Genomic DNA, 19,110 nt, shown 5'->3' with positions numbered 1-19,110 from the left:
AGGCATGGTGACCAATGCTCACATGTGCTTCTTAGCAGACACTCTGTCACGTGTGAAACGAGTACACTAGTCTTCATTTCACTTTGAGGGTCAGACAAATCAAATAAATGGCTCAATACCAGTAAGTTGGAGAGTCTGTGGGACTCCACAATCTCTCCTTGTAAACTTCATTCTACATCTTGTTTCCCTTACTTCTTGCACCTGAGAAATGGGGACTCCAACTGTTGTCACAGAGACAGCAACGAGAGCGAGGAGATGACAGAGAAGAAGGTGTCTGGAGTTGTGGACACAGGCTAGAACTCGAGCCGGTTGGAACCAGCTGCCTGGGCTCAAGCCAGGCTCCGCTCAGAGGGTGACTTGTACACGTTCCAGAACCAACGGAACCAAATAGAGCCACTGTGGGGAAATGCACCTTAGAAAGCTGCACCTGGGAGAAAGTACACAATATAAAACTCTAGGAAGCTGGAAGGTCAGAAAGTAGGAAACTCACAACAGGAGAAAACTAGCCCCACCCCCCTTCATTAGAAAAACTAATAAAGTTAGAAACGAGCTCATGAGTTTCACAAAAATGAGATGCAAGGAGAGGGGACTGTGAACTGAAAGATGGGGTGAAGAAATCCCACAGGCCAGAGAGCAAGGACCTGGAGGATGTGGAAAGGGCACCCAAGGTGAGAAACCCCAACTTCTCTAGAGCTCTAGAAGGAGATGACAAAGAACAGGAGGGACAAATGGCATTTACAGGGACAGTGGCAAAGAAAACAGATCATCTGCAAAGAAGTCACAGTTATTCTGACAGCTGACTTCCTAGCCAAAGGTGTTAGCGGACATGACCTTCAGAGTACTGGAAGCCCACTCCCGCTACCAGGACTCTAGAGAAGTAAAGTTGGTCTTCAAGTATGAAGACTTTTAGCCACAAGATAAAGAGTGCTGCCCATCCACAGAACCTCACTAAAAGAACAGATAGGGAAGGTTCAGAAGGAAGACGTGGGCTTCAAGGAACAGCTCTCAGCAAAGAGAGAGTCAGAGTCAATATTAGTTATGTAAAAATGACACTTAATTTGTTGGCTAGAAATCACGGCGGAGAAGAATAACCGTGAGAGATCATATAGTGGACTTTCCCACATTAATATGTTTAAATTTCTAGGTTCACTGGTAAAAGAGAAAGATTTTTCTTTCTAAGCAAGCAAAAATAGAATAAGTGGAAAATACAAAAACGAAACATAAAAGCCTAAAAGAAGGAAATAAATGATAGTATAGAATTATAGAAAGTAATAGAAGTCATAAAATTGAGTGTCAGAAGTGACGGCAGGTGTCCCACCAACCACAGTGGCACACACAGCCTCTGGTCTGGAGCGGGGTCCTGCCTGTGTGTGTAAAGTGCCTCTGGTTGTGGCAGAGTTGAGTCGCAGGTCCTTGCAGAATTAATGACCTGTCCCCTGGCGGTCTGTCCAGTGGGTGGCATTCTCAGTCTAGAGTGGTGTCACTCCCTAGCGCTTGGCACCTTCCGTCTTTGACAGCAGCACTGACAGACGGAGTCCCTGTCATGCTGGAACTGCTCCTGCTTCTTCTGCCCTGACAGAGTTTGGATCTAGAATGTTCTGCTGAGGCCCCCAGGCAGTGTTGGAAGGTGGGGGAAGCCTTTCAGAGGGAGGTTTTGTGGGAGGTTTTAGCTCTGGAGTTGTGCCCTGGAAGGGACTGTGGGGCCCCAGTCTCTTCTTCTTTTGCTTCCCTGGCTAGGAGGTGAACAACCTTGCTCTGCCTACACCCCCCCACATTGTGTGCTGTCTCACCACAGGTCCCAAAGCAATGGGGCCAACCAATCATGGACTAAAACCTCCAAAACTGTAACCAAAATAAACCTTTTTACTTTTTAAGCTGATTATCTCAGGGATTTGTTAGAGCAACGTTAACTCTAACACACACACGCCCTATTTCTCAAATTTCACCAGGAAAAGAGCCTCTCTTTTTATGGGCTCATGTGATGAGATCAGGCCCTGTCTTGGTCTGTTTTCTACTGCTACAACAGAACACCCAAGGCTGGGAAATTTATTAGGAGTAGAAGTTCATTTGGCTCGTGGTTCTCGAGGCTGAGGAATCTAAGAGCATGGCTCCAGCGTCTGCAGGGCTGGTGGCTGGGGATGTCTTGCAGTAGTGTAAGGAGGCAGAGGGTGTCACATGGCAATGCAGAGCAAGAGTGCTTGGGTCTCTCTTCCCCCTGTGCAGCCTTGAAGACCATCTTGGGGCCAAGCCTCAAGACCTCGTCTGATCCTGACCACCCCACAGGCCCCGTCTCCACATGCTAATGAGCAGAGGAATTTGGGCATTATGTTCCTTTCCTTCCATCCTTCCTTTCCTTTCCTTTCCTTTTCTTTTTTCTGTGCTGAGGTCAAACAAACCCAGGACCTTGCGCGCGCCAGGTGGGTGCTCTATCACTGAGCCACACAGCCCAGGGGATGAGGTTTTTACACATGAACCTTGGAGGCCACATTTAAACCGAAGCAGAGTACATCAGGTAATCTAGGATAGTCAACCTTTAATCGTATAGTCCCTTCTGCCATATAAGGCAACATATTCAAGGGGGGACAGAGCAGGGTGTGGGCATTGATCTAGGCTCACCACTTGGCTGACCACACCCACCTGATCCAGAGGAGGGTTTCTTAATGTGTGTGTGTGTGTGTGTGTGTGTGACCTTTCTATCACTGTGACAAAATACCTGAGAATTAACTTATAAGAGAAAAGACTTGTTTTGGATCACAGTTTTAGAGGCATCATCAATACAATATCAGGTGGATTCAGGTTTTGGCCTTTGGTGGAGGTGCCCAAGGCAATATTGGGGAGGACGTAGTGGACCAAAATGTCTCACTTCATGGCCAGGAAGCAGAAGATGAGGACGAGGCCAGGGTCCCCCTCTCCCCTTTGGGGCACACTCCCAGTGACCTAAGGATCTTGCACCAGGGCTCACCTCCCAAAGCTTCTACCCCTTCCAAGAGCACCACCCTGTGGACCAAGCCTTTAGCACATGGGCTATTGAGAACACTTTTAAGTCCTTTGGGTACAGATCGAGGAGAGGGACAGCTGGGTCAAATGGTGGTTCCATTCTAAGTTTTCCAAGAAATCTCCATCCTGCTTTCCATATTGGCTGCTCCATTTTGCAGTCCCACTAGCAAAGTATGAGTGTGCCTTTTCCCCACATCCTCACCAACACTTATTATTGTTTGTCTTCATAATTGCTGCCATTCTGACTACAGAATATTTAATATACAAATTGTATAGATACCAATTATCTTGAAATAGGCATATTAAAATCATGAAAAAATCTTACACAGTACTGTGTGAGTGTGTGTGTGTGTGTTTTGTTAACACATTATATAGAAAGACAAGAGGAAAAAGCCCAGGGAAGGAGAAGACACCTAAAACCTTGGAAGAAAGGCAAAATGGAGAAAGCATGTCATTGCTTTAGTTCTGAACTAGGGGAGTCTCGGAAGCCTGCCTGACAGTCGCCCAGATCTCCTGGGTAGGTGGTAGCCTTGTGCAAATCACCATCCACAACTGTGAGGGACCAGGGATTTTTTTTTTTTTTCTGGTAGAGAAGAGATTCCTAAAAGGTAATGGTGTATCCCCCAGGACAGTACCTGGTTCTGCACGGAGCTGGAGATGGCATTTCTGCCATCCTTTCCCAAGGAACAAGACGAGATTCCTCTCCTCCTGTGTGCATGGAACCTGTCTCTTGTCTGTAGCTAGTTTCCCCATTAATCTGATGACTTACACCTGGGCATGGGCTGACGAGGAGCCATGCGTCACAATCATGTCCCTACACCTGCCAAGTGGGCATCAGGGGAGGGCAGCTGGCCCTGACCCTGCGCCCAGGAGGGAAGGGCTGGAGGACCAGCAGTAGCAGCATGTATGTGACCTTAGGAGGGTGCTGTGTGGCCGTGGTTTTATCAGATCACTTGGTTGAGTAAGCGCAGCATCCCACAGGCAGGGCCTGGCGTCACCTGGCTCAGGGGAAGAAAGCCCAGCCCCAGTGTGGTCACTGGCCCACAAGCAGCAGGATCTGAATCCAGGCCCCAGGTGGCACCCTTCCAGCCCCTCTGCTCCTGCATCCAGGCTGTTTGAGTCAGCTTTGTGTTACTGTGACCAAAGTGACCGGCAAGAGCAACTTAGAGGAGAAAACGTTTATTTTGGGCTGTGGTTTCAGAGGTTCATCCATGTTTGGAGAACTCCATTGCTCTGGGCCCCAGGTGAGGCACAACATCAGCCATCATTCTGACCGGAGAAATGTGTCACTTCACATGCTGTGAAGGGACCAAGGCGTGGGAGCTGAGGCAGCTGAGGTCCTGGTGACTGTGGGGAGAGCCCTTCCTGGCCATCGCCTCTGGCTCTCTCCTACCTCCTGGGGCCCCGGAGTGACGACCACCCTCCCGGCCCTGATCCCCGACTCTGCTTGCTGTCACTGCTACCTGGGGGCTCCCACTTCTGCCTGAGCTGCTGAAATGACGCAGTAAGGACACATGGGTCTCCAGCTGCCAAAGCCCAGCCTTTTTTGTCCTTATCATCCCGACTGTCACTGATGCTAACCCCTGGGCCATCTTCCTTTGTGGCAAAGCAGAGTCACCCAGAAGCTTCTCGGGAGTCCCTGCCCCCAACTTCCCCACGTCCCAGTACTTTTTGTGGCTTCTGACCTTCACCCATGGGGTGAGGGACCTCTCACTGCTGCTGGCCTGCCTGACGGGCTCGGCCTGTGCCTGGGGCCTGGCTTAGATCTTTGACCATCAGTTCCTGAGACAAGCATCCTTTGCTTTGCATCCTTTACGAGTGGTTTTGGTGCTAATGTTCCAACCCTTTTGGAATGATCTCAAGTAGTGGCCAGATGCTTGCTGGTAAGGTCATCCAAGGGACTTTTAAATGCTGCAGATTCTTGTGCTCACACCTTGGAAATTTGGATTCAGAAGGTCTGGGGTAGCATCCTTAGGAAGGTCCTTAGGAAGGAAGTGTGTATGTGTGTGTGTATGCACAGGGGAGGGTGGAAGGGAGAAGTCTCTCTACTGACATATTTTATGGCTGAAAAAAAGAGCAATTTTCTCTGATATGTATCTGTAGTTTATATGTGAAAATGGGAAAGAGTCAGAAAGGGAGAGAGAGTGGAAGAGAGAGTCAAATGGCCTCTACAAGGCCAAGTGCTGGCCAATAGGTAATCCGCCGGCCAAGAGGGGATGATTGTCCTTGCTTTAAGTGGTGATCAGTTTCCAGTGAACTGAGATGTCTGCGTCATGGGAAGTGGCCGGGGTTTGGGCCCAGATTCCTTCTCTGTTCATTGCACATGTCCTTGCACAGAAGTTCTGGCCCGTCTCTGCTCACCTGCAGACGTGTGATGGATGTGTTTCTCTCTCACAAGGGTCATCGTGACCTGGAGCACATGCATCCTGGATACAAGCCGCAGGCCACATCACAAGCTTTGCTACTTTGTCATCATCACCAGCATCTCTGGCTGACAGAGAGGGGCAGATGGACACTATGGGAACTTGCATGGATGCCCAGGCCACCTGGATTGGTCTTAAGTCTCCATTAAAAATGCAGGCAAAGCAAGGTGTCCCCACAGAGGTTGTAAACACCAAATTCATGCCTGGGAGGCTCTGTTAATGTACACATAAGCTGGAACAGCCTGAGAGAATGTGTATGCGTTATCCTCCCTGCTTTAGGGGACTATTTGTGACCCCTGGTTGGCCAGTAATTGGACAAGTATATTTGAATCCTAAAAGTCAACTTAAATCTATTTTCCAAAAAGGATCAGATTGTCATTAATCACTGAAAAAATGGTTGGCTTAGTTCAGCACGAATTTTTTCAGGTAAATTTCACTTTCCTCATCAAAATCGAAAGCCCGGTTAACACCCACTTGTCAAACAATTACTGAAACCCTCCAGTGTAGCCTGGCCAGATGCAAAGTCAAGCAGAGGTCCAGTTGCAGCCTTCTGCTTTTGAGCAGCCCGCCCCCTGCTGGTGACCAAGAAGACAGCACCACCTTCCAAGGGCCTTGAGCTAATCAATAATGCTAGTGATAGAAAAGGATGTCCACAAAACTTGTTTTGTTGTCTCATGACATTCTTTTATTGCTATCTGTTCTAGAGGAATGAGTGTGTGTGTTGAACTCATTATTTTTATATATTTTCAAAGAAAACACTCACCAGAGTGCTGAGATTTAATGGAGGAATGAGTGGACATGAGGCTACACTTTCTCCATCAAGTTCCACACTTAGGATGCAGTGTGGCCGACCTTTCAATGATGATAAGGGTGGTGGTGATTTCTGCTCTCAGTGGAATGTGTACCAACTGCCACAGGTTAGATCTTAAACAGTCCTGCTCCTTGGGGCTCAATGCCTCATAAAGGGGAGGGAAGTATATAATATAAATCATGTCTGTTGAGCTATCTTGAAATTGATGGGGAAACAGAAGAACATACTTTTAAAGTAGAAAGATTATTGATAGGTACCACTTGATGGGAAGATTTAAAGTACTTTGTGTCAACTATTACCATAAGCAGATGAAAGTGGAAAAAATCTACACCTGAGCGAGAAAGAAAAGCTCATTTGTTAGATGAAGGAGATCTCCAGTTCTCTTAGGGTGTCAGTGACTAAAGTGACCAACAGAGACAAGAGTTAGAAAGCAGAAGCTTCACTAGCAGGACACCAGGTGTCAGGGCAGTGGGGTGAGAGAGGGCATACTGCTATTTTTGTTACAGCTGGCTCAGACGCTCTTTAACCTGTCAAACATTTTTCTTGGGTCCTTAAGATGGCCAGGCGCTGTCCTAGACACTAGGGACATTGGTGAAGAGGAGAAATGAGGAATAGACAATGAAGGTCCCTGCCTGTGGGCTGCCATGTGGGAACGGTGACTTTCAGGCCCTGAGGCAGGTACCACACATGAGTCATTTCATTAAGTCCCCCCAACTTCACAGTGTCCTGCGTCATGGGGACAACATTCACATAAGGATGACCGGCCAGGGTTCTGCAGAGAAACAACCACATAAGAAAGATCTGCGGGTTCACTCTAAGGGCTGGCGGGGGATCGTGAGGGCGGACAAGGCCACCCTCCCTGGCCTGGGCCGGCTGTTGGCCTCCAGGCGCATCCCGCTTGGTCTCAGACCGCCCGCCCCCCCGCCCCACGTGAGGCTGAGCAGGTGATTCTCGCAGCGAGAAAGGAAGCGTGAGCCCCGATACCGCGCGCTTGGCACCTGCGTTTGACCCAGGGGCATCGGCCAGGGAGCCTCGGTGGAGCCCACCAGCCCCTTCCACACTAAGGCCACAGCATTGACGTGCAGGGACATAGGCTGCCCACGATCCAGGCTTATGGCCACCAGGGCCGCCTTTCCAAACCTGCTGTTCTCAGAAACGCCCTCTGGGGACATGATCTCGGTGCCCAGTGGTCTCAGCCCCGGCTGCGGTCCTGATGGGGCTTCCCTCGAGGCGCATGCTCCCCCCCCCCCCCCAGGCCATTTCATTTTTGTTTTGCAGAACCTTGTGTTTAACAGGGTCGTACGTGTCACTGAGGTGTGGCCTGCTGTTTTGATGCCAGCGCCACTGCGCAATAACCAACCATGGGCGGTGCAGCTCTGCGGCCTGTGAATGTCGCATTGCCTTAGGGATCCAGCGCCCTCTGGCGGCCAGCGGCGCTGCGCAGCCCTCCCTCGCCTGCTCCTGCAGAGAACCCCAACCGGAGGAACTAGAGGACTGGGCGTGTGTGCATGTATGGTATGTGTGGGTGTGTGGTGTGTGTGCGGTGTGTGTGCGGTGTGTGGGGGTGGGCGTGGTGTGTGAACTGTGCAGAGGCCTGTGTGTGGTGCGAGTGTTGTTTATGTGCTGTGTACGGTGGGTCTGTTGTGGTATGCCGTGTGCAGGGCGAATGCAGGTAGCATGTGGGGTATAGAGTGTGTGTGTGCCCTGCTGTGTGGTGTGGTATGTGTACGTGTGTGAGTGACAGCGGCTCTGCGAACACATTTCCTCATTACCCAGTGGTTCTGTGGCTGGCCGATGGTCCCTGGCACACAGGGCACACACTGGGAACCTCAGGCCAGGGACTGCCCTGGAAGCCTTGGTGGATCAGGTGCCAGGATCCTAAGAACCCACTGGCATCTTAAGCTCTTGGGACACCTTGTCACTCCTGGGGAGGTGGGGGCTTTGGGAAGAGCTGTGGTCTGCTGGTGCCCAGGCTGGAGAGCTCAGGACTTGTGGTGTGACATGGGTGGACCCAGACTGGAGGGAGCCCCTTGCTGGTGGGCTGTAGCAGGGCGGGTGATGCTCATTGTGGAGTGACAGGCCCAGAAGAAAAGTGTCTCAGGACAGGGAGGGTCCCAAAGAAAAGAGACCTGATCTGTGGTAGGGTCTATCAGAGGGGCGGGATGTCCTGGGGGGTATGTCCTAGGGGGTATGCACCGGGTGTCAGTGCTGCAGTGTGAAGGGGTCGCCCCTGGCCAGGACTCAGGCTGAAGTATGGCTTGGACCCTGCAGTGTAGGGAGGTGGAGCTTTCCAGAGGCCAGATTGGATTAATTCTCATGCCAGCATGTTGTCACCAAACAGGATGGCTTCTCTGTCCCCTCCCTCCTCTCCACATGCCCACCTGCCTTCTGCTTTCCTCCTGAGAAAACCACCGTGAGGCCCCCATGAGAAGCTGAGCCCATGATGTACCATGTTTGACTTCCAGAACGGGAAGCCGTGCTTTCCTGTATAAATCGCCACCTCCTCTGTCCTGTAGGCAGTAGACAACAGACCAGGAGAGCGTCTGTGCGTGTGCACGCACGTCTCATTTGTCTTTCAATCTTATCTTTCCTTTTCTCTGTAGTGCTTGACATTTTTAGCATTCAGCCATGAAAAACTCGAACCCCAAAGTTATACATTTTGTAGTATTTTATGACTTATAAAATGCCTCACATTCATTCTCATTTCATTATTTATGGTTCAGAAGATCTTACGGGCCCCGTGTGGCAGGGGGGAGAGGGCTGAACGTGGTTGCGTGACTTGCCTGGAAGTGCAGAAGATCAAGCTGATTTGTGTGACGACCAGCCCAGGGCCATTTCTGTCCCCCCAGAACAAGCCTTTTTTCACAGGCTAAGTGCTTTGGAAACGCTCTATGGAGAGGCTGGTGCTGTCCTTGGCATTTATTTAGCTGCCCGAGATGGACTGCAGGCTGGGAGGCTGCGCCGGCCTTAATGGAGATCTATCACAGCCCTCCTGTCCCGCGTGCACATCCATTTAGGCTGTGCGTCCAGAGTCAAGGATTCTGCACAAGTGACATCGATAAAACTGTTTTACTTAAACCAACAAGTGATTCAAGAAGCACACTCCCAAATAACTAGGGAGCTAGATCTCCAGGAGTAGTAAATCTCACCGGTCCCCAGTTCAAGGACTCTGCTCCTATAACTGCAGGAAGTGGCTGGGAGGTACGCGAGGAGAGGCACAGGGGCAAAACATCCAGAAGAATCAAGGCTGTCTGGAGTGGTTGCTGCTTCACTCCCATCTGGGAGGCTCTTAGCTGAGCTTCTGGTGACAAAGCACCAGAGCCCCTGGGTAGGGATGGGGGGTAAGTGACAGTCATTTGGAGAGGAGAATCCCGTCTTCACTGTTGGCTCCAGGCCAGCTGTCCCCTCTCAGGGCTCTGTACATCCATTCCTCTGCCCACTGAGCTCCTCTGTGGAGGCCAAGGTGAACTCTCACTCCCTGGACACTCTGTTCCCAGGGAATGGCACCACTTTCCACCCAGTCAGAAATCCAAGCATCGACACTAACTGGCCACTTCACAGCCTGTCTTCTGATTTGCCGCCAGGCTCTGTGGCTGCTCTGTGGCTTTGGCCTCAAGCCTACCCCTCCTGGGCCTCGCCAGTCCAGCTGTGCGACATGACATGCAGCTGAGGCAAGCCAGGCAGAGAATCCCCACAGAGGACTCCAGTGTTCAGTCACTAAGAGTTTTGTGCATTTGAAAGAGAGCCCCTGGAGTGCCACTATGCCTGGCAGAGATGGCGCTTCTGAGCCACATCCTCATAAGATGGACCCAGGGTTTCCAGGGTCAGGCACAAGGCGGGCCACATGGAATGAGGCAGCTGTGTCAACAGGCGACACAGATCCCCAGGCTCCCGCCACTGTGGCACTGTGGCCTCTTAAAACCGTGGCCCCGTGGTGGTGGTGGCAGGACAGGGGGAATTGTTTGGGGGCAGATGAAGGATCCCCGCGTGGTTCACAGGCGAACTGCTTAGCCTGTGGGTGTGAGCCACAGATGGGCTGCTGCTCTGCTGGGACCTCCTCCTGGTGTTGGCAGAGCGGTGAGCAGAGCTCCCAGTGGGCAGCGCTGGAAGTGCACTCGCTGGGGTGAGTGCTGGTGTCTCTTCAGGGTTCACGTGTGGAAATCCAGTCACCACGGTGACCATGTTAGGAGCTGGGGCTGTTGGGAGGTGAGGAGGTCAGGAGGGTGGAGCACTCACGAATGTGATTAGTGTCCTTATACAAGGAACCCCAGAGAGCAGCCCCGCCTCTTCCACCATGTGAGGGTGCAGCGAGAAACTGAGTCCTCACCAGACCAAGCCGCTGCCGTCGGATCTTCCGCTGCTCGGCCTCCAGAACCGTGTGAAATACATTCCTGTTGTTTTAAGCTGCACCGTCCGCCGTGCTCTGTCTCAGGGCTCCAGATGCGAGCAGTCGGCAGCTGACTACATGCTCAGTGTGAAAAGAAAAGGGCTGAGCCAAGAATAGATACAGACTCACAAGCAGGGCAAACATCTTGGTGACTAGTAAGACGACTGAGGGCCGGTAAGACCAGGGCTCTGCAGAGCAGGCAGGCGGACCCGCCATGGAGAGGGCTTGAGGCAGGAGCATCCAGGTACTCATGTCAATGGCCTCAGCACGCACTGAGAAGCACCCTTAAACAACTAGGCGGGCAGAAGGCCCCGGCTCCGTGACCTGGCCCACCTCATTACTGGCCACAAAGCCCTGCTTCCGGAGCGGAGCAGCACTGCTGGCAAGATGTGAGCCCTGCGGCCTGCGGTCTGCATTTCCTCACTAAGGCTGGGGTTGCCACTGTCCCTGCCCCTGCCCAAGCTGCTGCCAGCCGAGGCAGCACTGAGTTGCTAGTGTGGCCCTCTGAGGTCGTGTTGGTCGCAGAGACGCCCTGGAAGGGGGAGGAGTCCATCCTGACGGGAACCAGCCCTCTTCTGGGCATGGGTTGGCCTTTCCTGACGGCAGAGCTTCAGGCGGCTCTACCTCCGACGCTGGCAGGACCCTGCATGGCCCTGCACGGGACCAGTAGCAAAGGAGCTGTCCCAGTGGGGACATGACCACTCTGTCCTTCCGCGTGTCACACTTCCCAGAAGCCGTGGACGGTGAGAGGGATGGGCCAGCTTCCACCTGCAGCTGGAGCTCCTCACTGTGTGACGGGGCGCTGGCCCCTATGACGAAGTGTAGGCCCTCCACCCAGAGCCACCACACGGCTCCACACTGCCAACAAGCAGAATCTCACCGTCCAGGAATCAAGGGGTGAAGGAGGAACGGCCCCACCTGGGAATCTCTGCTCCCCTGTGCAACGTGCCCTGCAGATACAGGGGCCTGGCTTGCACGTCTACAGAGAACCCACGGAGAGTTCTGGTAAGCTCATCAGGGCGGTCATCTGGTCACCTCGAGTTCCAGTCTCTAAGTGACTCACAGGTGAGGCAAAGGGACAGGCCCTCATGGGGGGTGGGTATGAGAATGGGCAGGGTACACTGGGCACCTGGGAGGTGCACTGTGGCTTCTCTGGTACTGATTTTGACAACGCTTAGTCAGGTTCAGTGGTCATGGCTTTAGAATGGCATACAACCAGGAATGGGGACCACTGGGGTGACCACCAGGTAAGCCACTAGAGGTTCTCATCTGAGAGAGGGTCTAGAGTGGTCGTAGCAGGGGGGCCACGGGAGCCAGCTGCAACCCAGAGACCCCTGCAGCAGTGTGAGCTTCTGCTCACCTCTCAACCTCCATTTGCAAGTCTCCCTAGACTCTTCCCTGCTTAAGAGGTAGAGGTCTGGGCAGCATCAGGGTGGACCGCAGTGGACACCGAGACTGACCAGCTCCCTGCTCCAGGACTCAGGCCGTTGCTTCCTCAGCCTCCGGCTTCGTTGGCAGCTCGCAACTCCCCACCAGGTCCCTGACGAGGAACTGCCCTCAGCCTAAGGAAGCTGCTTTACCCCCTGGGCGTGGAGCAGAGGGGAGGACAGCTCATGCCCACCGGGTGCCATCCTGTCCTCCTTCCTGATGCAGAATGGCTCCGAGGGACTGTCCCAGCTCCAGCGCTCCTGTGGGCTTGGCTGCTGCAACCCATGGGCAGTTCCCCTTCTCTCTGCCCAGCCTCGCTCCCTTCCCGCTGCAGAGTGCGGTCCCCCAGGCACCCCAGTAACAACCGTCCACAACCAGGTCTCAAGAGCTCAGAGTTTCTTCCTGGAAAACACGACCTGGGGTTCTTACTATCACTGGTGACCTTTGAAAACACCAGTCTGGTGAGGTTGACCTCGTGGAGTCCGTGGGTGATCTCTCACTGCCCTGGACTTCAGCCTCTGCAACGTGATCTGTGAGCCTCTGCTGGCCTCTGCTTACTTCTCCAGATCAGGCTGTTGCCACTGTCGTTTCAGGCCATGATTAAGTGAGCGGCTTTCCTGTCCGTGGACACGCCGCGCTCGCTCATCTGGAGAACTCTGCACACCTCCTTTCTTTCCCTAGAACACCCCAAAGTCCCCTCTGTGCTTGGACAGCTGATCCTTAAAAGTCTCAGTTTTCACTTCTTTCAGGGAAAGGTTTGTTATGGTTTGGATGTGGGGAGTCCCTCAAGGCTCACGAGTGAGACAATGCATGAAGTTTAGAGGAGAAACTGCTGGGTTATGAGAGCTCTAATCCAATCATTGGATTCACCCCTGATGAGGTTAACTGAGTTGAAGGCAGGTGGGGTGCGGCTGGAGGAGGGGTCCCTGGGGGCCTGGACTTGGGGTGTGTACTTTGTATCTGGAGAGTGGAGAGCTCTCTCTCTCTCTGCTTTCTGATCATCATGTGAGCTGCTTCCCTCTGCCACCCTCTCCTGCCATGATGTTCAGCCTCACCTGGACCCTGAGGAATGGAGCCTGCTGTCTGTGGACTGAGACCTCTGGAACCTTGAGCCCTTAAATAAGCTTTTTCTCCTATAATCGTTCTGGTCAGATTTTTTAGTCACAGCAGCAAACAGTGGACTAAAACATGGTTCCTTGAAGCTCCCAGAAGACTGATGTCATTTCTATGCATCCACAGCCTCCTATCCTTCCTCTCTTGTTCCTCTCAGAGTACAGCAATTAATGATCTGTTCAGTTGCTTTTTCTGCTGCACTAGATTATGAATGTCGTGAGGTCAGAGGCCAGATCTGTCTTCCTGAATGCTCAAGATACTGCAGGTGATGCATGTACAGGATAGATACCTTATAAATACTTAGGGAACATCCCTATTACTCCTCTTTCTGTTGGTTAGAAGAAATAAGAAATGAAGAGTTAGCTGAGACACAGTTGGAACGTATACAATGTAGGGAGTGTGACACGCGCAAAGTGAACCCAAATTCCAGCCCTCCGTGTCGCTACAGTTGAGTGCTTGACTCCTCCCAAATTTGTGAATTAATTGCTCATAAGAGTAATAAGAGAGGGTTCTTTAAGAGAGGAGGAGGCCACGAGGGTCCACCTTCATCACCTTGATGGGTAGGTTTTGTGCCCCCCCCCTTTTTTTTTTTGGTACCAGCGATTGAACCCAGGGGAGCTTAAACACTGAGCCACATCCCAGCTTTTTTTAATATTAAAAATTTTTTTTGTAGTTGTAGATGGACAGAATGCCTTCATTTTATTTATTTATTTTTATGTGGTGCTGAGAATTGAACCCAGGGCCTCACACATGCTGGGCGAGCGCTCTGCCACTGAGCTACAGCCCTAGCTCCCTGTTCAATATTTTATTAGAGTCAGGGTCTCGTTGAGTTGCTTAGGGCCTTGCTAAGTTGCTGAGGCTGGCTTTGAACTTGTGATCCTCCTGCCTCAGCCTCCTGAGCCACTGGGATTACATGTGTGTGCTACTGTGTCCAGTGGGTTGGGGCCATTTTAAAGGACTGTGTTTGGCCCCCCTATGGCCCTTCCGCCTTCCACCATGGGATGATGTGGCAAAAAGGCTGTCACAAGACGCCAGCCCCTTGCTTTTAGCTTCCCGGCCTCCAGGACTGTGAGACAATAAATTTGATTTATTATTTATTATTTGACTTGTCACAGGATGGAAAGCTGGCTACACAGGCCCGCCTTTCTGTGTGGCACACACTGGCTGCTGCTTCCTTTGACAAGCCGCGTACTCCAAGGTTTGCAGCCTCTACTGTGGGCCTGTGTATGACTGTGCCCAGGCTAAGGTTCTGTTTTGTTATTGCAGTTTTATTAGGAAAGACAGCACAAAGGTGAACTATATCTTTGTCTCCTTATCAAAATGCTGGGAGTCCCTGATTTGAATCAAGGATTTTGTTCCTGTAAGGGTCTGGTCTCTGCTGGCTTTTGAGTTTTCCTTCCAGTCCCTCTTTGACAAAGCAGAGGGCCCGGGAGGAAGACTTGACAGGCCATGTTGCTGCTTCACGGGCTGATGTGGTCCACGGTCCCACCTGCTGCAGCTCCCACACCCCTGGGCACCATGGGCTCATGGCGCTCATCAGCTCTGTGGCCCCATGGGCCTCTCTCCCTCCCTAGCCCTGGCTCATAATCACAGTTTACCACACAAAGTTGTGGCGGGGCTAAAAACAAGAGGGTGCATTTGGAAGAACCTTGTGAACACGTCCCCTGCAAGTGTACACGGTTCCTGTCATCCCAGCCAAGATGGTGGCTTAATCTCCCACTTCAGGGGGTCAGTGGAGGGAACCGCGTTTGACTATGGGAATCTTATTTTTCAAATGATTACTGAGATGGAACCCAGTCTAGAAGTGAGTGTCCATCTTTTTAGAGGTGGTTTTTCAACCTCCTGGGGAAGAGAAAGGTGTGAGGATGAAGGAGGGAGTTATCATTCATCCAATCAGTGAGTACCTACTATGTGCCAGGCCCTGGGGGATAGGACAAGCAGGTGCAAATTCTGCACTAGCAAAAACTCAGCCTTCCGGGGAGAGAGAGGAACAACACTTCAGTTGCCTCAAGGCTTAGAGGAGGCAGTGGGGTGGGCAGATGGCCTCGCAGAGGAGGGGACATCTGATCTGGGTCTTGAGGGTTAAGTAGGAGCACAGTGGGCAGGGATGGGCACATTCCTCTTAGACACAGGAGGATTATTAACCAGACAGAGCAGTCGCTGTTCCCAAACCACTTGATCAGGGATAACCACTGAAATTGATTTCCTTTGTGACTTTAGATAGCATCATTAAAACTCAAGATGTCTCAGTTTGCCCTTCCGCTAAATAGGGAGAGTAGTAACATCAACGACTTAGAACCACTGTGAGGGTGCATTGATCTATGTGGTTTGCAAGAGCAAGTGGTTAGTTATTAGAAAGCCTCTGGGGAACATGGGAAGAAACAGAACAGGGGAGGAGAACAAGGCAGCGAGAGCCAGAAGAGGTGCACAGGACTGGATTCTCATTAGCTTGAGATGGATTGATCTTCTGTCACTGATTTCCCAAACTCTCAGCAGTTTCAACTTAAAGCTTGTTCAATATTTTAAAACCAATTTAAAACCAATTTTTGAGTTTGCTTTTTTTTGAAAAAAAATTATCGCATTAATCAAAAAATGCATTAAGTTTTGAGTCAAGCTGCCCAACCCATGGGAAAAGCTGATTGGGCCCCGGGGGAAATGACTTGCCAGGCTGGAGAGGGTAATAGCAAAGAACAGAAACCAGTCACTTCTAGAGGAAGAGAGTGGAGAGCAGCCATGAGTGGCTAAGAGGAAAAAGTTTCAGGTGAACTGAATGGGAAAGAAGATGTGGAGAGGACCAAGGAGGGTAGTTTGTTGTATTAGCAAAACTCAGACATCCAGGAGCATCTAACGCCTGCACTTCAAGGGGCCGGGTGAACTTTGGATGGTCAGAGGTGCATAGATGGTCCTTTCAAAGGATTTGGTCAGTGGAAGTTCAGAGGCCATCCTCCATGAGATCTCTGCAGACTGAGAGAAATGTAGGGGACAGAAAGTAAGGGGCTCCCTTAAAACCCAGACCCTCATTCTACTACCAAGTGGACCTGGCCTTAGTGTTGGTGCTGTAGCTTGTTGGGTTCAGCAACCAGGGCTGAAATAAGGAGGCTTTGGAGCCCTGGCAAACTGGTTCACAGAGCATGATTCTTTTCCCTCCACTGCCCTGACCCGCAGGGCTGACTCTCATGAGCTGTGTCCCCAGGGTCCCTGGGGCTGGTTTCCCACTGGATCTGGCCAGTGGGAGACAACAGTAAGAGTGCAGAGGTGGAAGAGAGAAGTCGAGATGTCCACCCACATTCTTGGCCTTCTTGGAGCCCATTTCTGGCAAAGCTGGACCCTCTGGGATCATTCCTTCTGTCACGAGGTCCCTTTCTCTGCAGCTCCCACTTGTGGGGTTCACAGAGCCCCCGTTTCCTCCACTGGCACCTCTGGCCTAGCGAGGTCCCGCTCCCACTGGGCTAGACTCCAGTGGTTTGGTTCTTGTGATCCTACCCCACTGCCGTAGGTCATCCCTCCATTAAGACCCCCTCCATGTGCCCGTCTGAGTCCGGGTCACTTCCCTGTGGAGCCCTAATTGATTCAGAGACTTGGGGAAATGGCAGCAAACGCAGGCTCTGTGCAGTGGGTGTGGACCCACTGGATACTCTAGACCTTCTGCTTTAGGTTTGTTGGTCAGTTTGGTTTGTTTGTGAGAGGACAGGAGGCTGGCTCTGTCACCAGGGGCTAGAAGTAGGAGGGGGCTCGTCATTGGGAGGTCTAGGGGCAGGGCCACCTTGCCCTGGTCTGGTTTGGGAACTCCTCTCATATGGATTGCTTGTGCACCCTGTGGTGCCCGGTGAAGTGACAGAAATGCTATGAGAGTGGGGACTTTATCTTGCTCTTTATTTCCAGGGATCAGAAGAATGCCTAACATATCAGAGGTGTTTTAATACACATTTGTCAAGTGGAATGATGCCTCTTTCATTGTAGATGCTACCATCCCTCAACAAACATCTCTTAAGCGTGTATGCACCAGATTCTCTCTTGGCTTGGGGACTAGGGATGGATGGAAGAGGCTGGTTGAAGAGGTCCCTGCCCCAAACCTTTGCCCCTGCGGTGTCCACTTATGGAATGGTCTATCATTCCTAATCTGCATCCTCTTGATGAGCTCTGAGCCATCTTCCATGACTCCCGGGAAGTGCTGTACAGAGGTATATATTTGCTGTGCTCTGGTTTGGCATATTGCTGTAATTGTTCGTTTTCCTGTGTGGCTCCCCCATGGCTTCCCTTCAAGCCTCTGAAGGGAACCGTCCTTCACTGCATTTTGCAGGAGAGTCCAGCAGGCTGTGGAATGTGTGCTGATAGACACATTGTAGACACAGCTCCTTCACAAGGGCCATCTGTGCTCAGGGTCATCTTTCACTTTCTTTTCCCCATTTTTCTAAGTTGAATGTTAAGGTTTTAATACATTAAAAAGAAAACAAACTTCACCGCCAAGGATGGCTGGGTCCTCATGAATGAAGAATGAATAGGATTACAGGGACAGTCAGGTGCCTGGACAGGGTAAGGGTAAGGGACACACTCCTCATCTTACTGTTCTGTTTTCAAAGAAATAGATGTCAGCATACCACTTCTTGGAAGCCTTGTCTCTGTGGTCCGAAGAGCACATGGTGTTAACTGCTAGACTAATCCCATTTCCCAGAACCATGGGCTTTTCTTCCTGGCTGCAGTGACCCCAGGCAGAGGGTCTCAATACCACTATCATTCCTGCAGCAAGCACAAGAGAGCTTGCATGTGAATTTCCTTGAGCTAAAATAAATCAAGGAGCATTTACCCCTTTGCTATGGAAATGACAACTTTTTCTAAATTCCTTATACGCTCCTGGTCACCAATTTAGAAGCTGATGAGAAGGCCCAATTCACTAATTACATTTACTTAGTTATGCTAATTTTGGATAAACACATCCGCAGAATACCTTATAGGAATAGCTTCTTTATGCTCTGGTTTCAGATCACTTAGGTCTTTAATATTCTTTACTATAAAATGAAAATGTTATAGAATTTGTATGTCTGTTTACTAGGATCCTATCAAGGAAATGACTAGAGGATTTATCTGCATGGAGTTAGTGTTTAGACCCTTGTTAACATCTATATTAAGAGAAAAATAATGAGTAAATTCATCAACTGTGCTGAGCTCTTCTTTCCCCTAAGATTTGGTTGATCATAATTCATAAATTAGACACATTTGCATTTCCCTGAGCCTGGTATAGCACACTGGAAAGTAAGCCTCAGGACACACGATATTTACTTAATCAGGACTGGAACGTACTTTAGCATAGTTCACGATATTGCTACAAATGCCATCCTTCCACATTCCGGTATCCCTGTACACACAGTCCCTAACTTTCGATGGTTTTGATTTTTCTACCTTATGCAGTAGAAACCTGTTTGGAATTGTGAATTTTGATCTTTTCCTGGCTAGTGATATGTGGTGCCGCCCTCTCTGAAGATGCTGGACAGCAGTAGCAAGCTACAGCTCCCAGTAAGTCCCCGGATCACCCATGTCCCAGACAACAGTGTGCACAGTAATGTTTGGTAGGTGAGATGTGTTCAGGGCATTTTTGAATTTACACTATTATCAACTTAGAATAATTTACACTATTATCAACTTAGATTCTATCCTAATCACAAGGGGAGGACCATCTGTACATGTCACTCAGAGTTTTCACCAAAAATTTGCAATGAGTCAGGTATGGTGGCGCATGCCTGTGGGGGCGGTCACACTGAATGAGTAGCATTTTCCTTCCTGTGATTGGTAGAGGCTCTGTCGGTCACTTTCAAGTGGTCTGGTCACCTTCGTAGTGGCCCTAGACACTGTCCCATCCTTGAAGTAGCAGAATGTGTCTTCATGAGTAGGCTTGGCCTCCCACAGCCCCAGGGGTGGAATTACCTGTGCTTGTAACCCTGCCCCTCTTGACTTTT

General features: G+C 50.9%; 1 protein-coding gene across 3 annotated transcripts in view; it reads right to left on the bottom strand.

Moving 5' to 3' along the window:
• Prkn (parkin RBR E3 ubiquitin protein ligase) overlaps positions 1-19,110 on the bottom strand; it is a 1,229,219-nt gene that overhangs the window by 8,425 nt on the left and 1,201,684 nt on the right. The gene's annotated exons all lie outside the window — the stretch shown is intronic.

The sequence above is a fragment of the Marmota monax genome, unplaced genomic scaffold, assembly GCF_021218885.2.
Source record: "Marmota monax isolate L192 unplaced genomic scaffold, Marmota_monax_Labrador192_F-V1.1 WCK01_AAM20220418_F8-fsc00083, whole genome shotgun sequence".
Classification (NCBI taxonomy): Eukaryota; Metazoa; Chordata; class Mammalia; order Rodentia; family Sciuridae; genus Marmota; species Marmota monax.
Note: the sequence above shows the minus strand (reverse complement) of the source record. Positions and strands in the feature narration are given on the sequence as shown.